The sequence below is a fragment of the Sipha flava genome, unplaced genomic scaffold (assembly GCF_003268045.1).
Source record: "Sipha flava isolate LNK unplaced genomic scaffold, YSA_version1 41_pilon_pilon, whole genome shotgun sequence".
Lineage (NCBI taxonomy): Eukaryota > Metazoa > Arthropoda > Insecta > Hemiptera > Aphididae > Sipha > Sipha flava.
In genome coordinates, this window is record NW_020273144.1 from 1 (window position 1) to 4,072 (window position 4,072).

Below are 4,072 nucleotides of genomic sequence, written 5' to 3' on the forward strand. Positions count from 1 at the left end.
ACGTAACATCACAAATTCGTTCGTCGCGGCCAATTTTATATATAATATAAACTGGGTTCTAAGCGTTTTTTCTAATGTTTATTTATGCTTTATAGATAGATATATAATTTAATGGGAACATTTTGAAAGAAAATTTTAAATTTCAAGCTATTTATTTTATTTTATTTTATATATTTATACTTAGAAATTTAAATTTAAATTTATATGCTTTGAAATATTAAGTTATTGTTGCTACGGCTATATGAAATGATTTGGTGAAAATCTAATTAAAAAAAAAAAATGATCATTCTTAGAGATATTAAAAAATGTAGAATAGTCGTATGACTTCACTGGGCCCCATTCATCGTAATTGCTTATTTTATACGTATAAAAGTTCCTCGCTTCATACAACGATTTACCAATCTAAACATTTTATTTTTAAAATTTAATTTGCGTATAACTCTGTGATTTTATGTGTTTATGACAATGCAAGTATTAGAATTTCAATATGACGTTTAGTTTTTTAATTATTAGAAATCTTAAAAAGAGACATTTTTGTTAAACGGCCTGTCACCGCGAGCGGCGATCGAACTACAGCTCCGCCGACCACTACTATCCAATCTAATTCTATGTATTTTACACACTAAACACGACATGGTACATACGTTCAACCATTGATTATAGAATTGTTTTTATGTATACCACATATGTATTCAAGTAATATGGACATACAGTTAATACTTGATGGGAGGTTTTGTACATAGATACTATAATAATGTTCGGAAAAAAATATATACAATAAGTACTATACGCTTGTCATGTAAACACAATGAAATTAAAATAATTATGGTATAATAAATAATTTAATTTTTATAAACCCTTGTTTTTATAAAATTTAATGGACAAATTAAAGAAAGCTTATTTTCCTTTTTTTGTTGTAAATTATATTTCAGTATTTTAACATTTCTGTATTTGGACATTTTTGTACATGGACATTTTTATCAACACTCACATTGAACACCCTGTTTGAGTTTTTGGTCGTATATAGATATATGTATATATACGTGTGTGTGTGTGTATGTGTATGTGTGTTTGTTTGTGCGTGAGTGCGTGCCTAACCCTATGTCTATGTGTTACTGTCCCAAATACGGGTGAGTGGTAGTGCCCATAAGTGGCGATGGTAAATTATAGTTTATACTGAGTATAGTTCAGTGTATAATATAATGTGTACATACATAATTTGACTATTAACTATTTAGCACATACACAAATATTACCCAGCTAGTGTCTATTGCTTAATTATTTTCTGTTAAATATAGTACACAAATACGCTGATACGTAATCAAACTGCGCCACAGGTATGTGTGTGTGTATGTATATGTAATGGGTTAATTTTTTAGTTAGGGTTTAACCATAAAAGCTGTAATCGGCAACCGGCGGTCCTATGGTTGAATCCGACCCGCAAGTGAAATTCTAAAACAAGGACATTTAATTGAATACCAAATAATTGTTTTAATTGTCAGGCCCGCGAATCCTTTTTTAATTCGTGAACGTGGCCCAAGAGTCCAAAAGAGTTGTCGACCACTGCATTAAAATAAACTCCTCGAATTCTGCGCCGTTGAAGATATCACGACACTACATGTACGCAATTACATCTACTCGTAAATGTCACCAGTAATAATTTCGCAGAAATTATTTTTGCGTTCCCGATTGAAAAAGTGATCTGCACAGTTATCTAAGATAGGTGCACGGAGTGCCGCAATGACCAGGTGTGTTACGTATGTCAACTACACGAGTCCATATTGGACCTATATTGGGGCCCGACGATAACAATTGAAAAATAAAAAAATATGTATAGAGGAAAAATAAAATTAAAATCATTTTGTTATTTTAATTGAACAATAATTGATCGATTTTGTTCCGTACGCGTTTTTGTACGTGTTATTTTATAATTGCGTACCAAAACATAAGGAAGGAGAAATGGCATACGACCAGTGAAGCCTCGTCGCAGTGTAGTACCTAAATGGCATTGTAATGCGCATCTAAAAAATGTCGCCCGTGATCGATATATAATCGTTCGGTTTTCGAGTTTTTTTTTTTCCCTCCAAAACGATATATCGATGTTCACATGTGCGTCGTTTCCGGTGCGCATTAAATTTTTTTCCCGTCTCATCGTTGTTCTAGTTTCGTTCGCGCGTAGAACCCAAAGAGACATCGGGACGTGGAATTCACGTGAAAACACAGTAATGCGTCAACAGGATGACCAGTTTGGCACGACGGGGCGCCAATGACACACGATCCCACCATCGGTCCACTAATCCCGTCCGTTTACTGCGCATTAACGGTTTACCCAATACGTGTGAAACCGTTCGTCCGCGTTCGACAGTCGATCGGCAGCAGTCAACGTCTAAATGCATCAGACGCGCCGTTACTCCGTCCACCTTGGTAAGTACTCCGCCTACACGCTTAGCAAATCTTTTTCGTTTATTTTCATTTTCTTATTATTTATCTTATCGTCCCAGCGCTCCGGCACTCGTTTTTTACGCCTTCGCGAACCGGTAATGGTGTGCAGGAGCAGCGAATCATCCTTGTCCTGCGCAACATCGGTGCCCTGTTGGTCGACAACTTGAATGACGCCAACACCACCGCCGCCGCGGACGACCTTCGCACATCCGTTTCATTGTCTCCCCTGCCCCCGATCCACGATTGCGGTTCCCTGATGCGCATCCCCCAACGCGGTCGATGGGTTCGACGAAGGGTACACGGCCGGGCGGCGGGATGGCAGTGGCCATTACCGTAACGAGGTCAACGCGGACCGGTTTGCGGCACGCGCACGATCTGGCCGTGCAACCCGCGTCCGAACGCCACAGGTTAGCCACACGCACGGTAACACATGTTGCATGTACTGTAAACGTTTCACGTTGAGATAAAGCGTACGTGAGTTATACTATCAGCGTAACAACAACGTAGTTTACCGACGTTTGTCGGATACCGTTTTTGACAGCGTTCGAAACCCGCGATGCCCGAAACGCGTTCACCTCATCCGTGTTCGTATGGCTCGCCCGTCTTCGGGACGCCAACGGTCGTGACCGTCAACTACGAACGCTTCGTTTCCAGGCATAGGCTTGCCCAGAGTTTTAAGTCGGGTGTACCGGACCTGATTTTATTCTCAATATTTTCTTTTCATCAAATCTCCTTGTCGTGGATTTTTTTATTCGTCCGCTCGACCGTTCCAATTCGAATACAACTAACGAAACACTGTCCACCCATAATACGTGCTCAGTTCCAATAATTTCAGCATCATAAGGCTTTTTTTCTGTCCAAACGATATGTTATTATTAATTGTGAATTAATTTATGTATTAATTGTTGACAACATCAGCCATTCAAGTTAAACATTACAATATTTAATTGGAAGAAGTTTAAATATATTAAAAAATTGTTTTCAAACATAGAAACGGGTTCATACGAAGAGCGAATCACAGACTACAACTAAGGTATTTTGAAATTGGCGAGATCAGACATTCGACGGCAACGCTTTACTATGGCATCACCATATTTACTGTCAATTTTGGAGCAAAATAAAAATGATTCACGTCAAAGGAATACACCCACAAAAACAGTAATTTATACGTCTAATGAATTTTTTTCTCCTAAAGTATGTTATGTGTTAATAGTTATGACATATTAATATATGTTAATAGGTGCAGTCAAATAATATTTTGATTTTATTAAATTTACAGATAACAACAAAGCCATCTTCAACATCTGATTCAAATATGATTGAAGTAAATAAACCAGGTAATTATAATATTTATACACATAAAGAAATCTAGTTGATTTATTTATCATAATGAATTATTGTTTTTTTTTAAAAAAAAATTGGTTGGTTGCTTGGTTTAATATATAGTGACTTTCTTCTTTATAAAAAGATCAAATTGCAACATATTTCTCTCACTCTTAAATGTTAAATAATGCTCTTCTAATTTTCTAAATTATTTATTACTAATCTGAATGTCATACTGTGATGCAATGTCAAAAATGTTTTCTCTATCCACATTTCGGTCGTTAAATCTATACTCAACGTACATCGT

The 4,072-nt window shown here is 36.5% G+C and overlaps 1 long non-coding RNA gene across 1 annotated transcript; it reads left to right on the forward strand.

Annotated features, from left to right (window-relative positions):
• Positions 1 to 2,954: 2,954 nt before the first annotated feature.
• On the forward strand, positions 2,955 to 3,779 carry LOC112688949. Its single transcript, XR_003149090.1, has 3 exons — positions 2,955 to 3,368; positions 3,434 to 3,636; positions 3,722 to 3,779. It is a non-coding gene; the product is annotated as an uncharacterized LOC112688949 (long non-coding RNA).
• Positions 3,780 to 4,072: the final 293 nt, after the last annotated feature.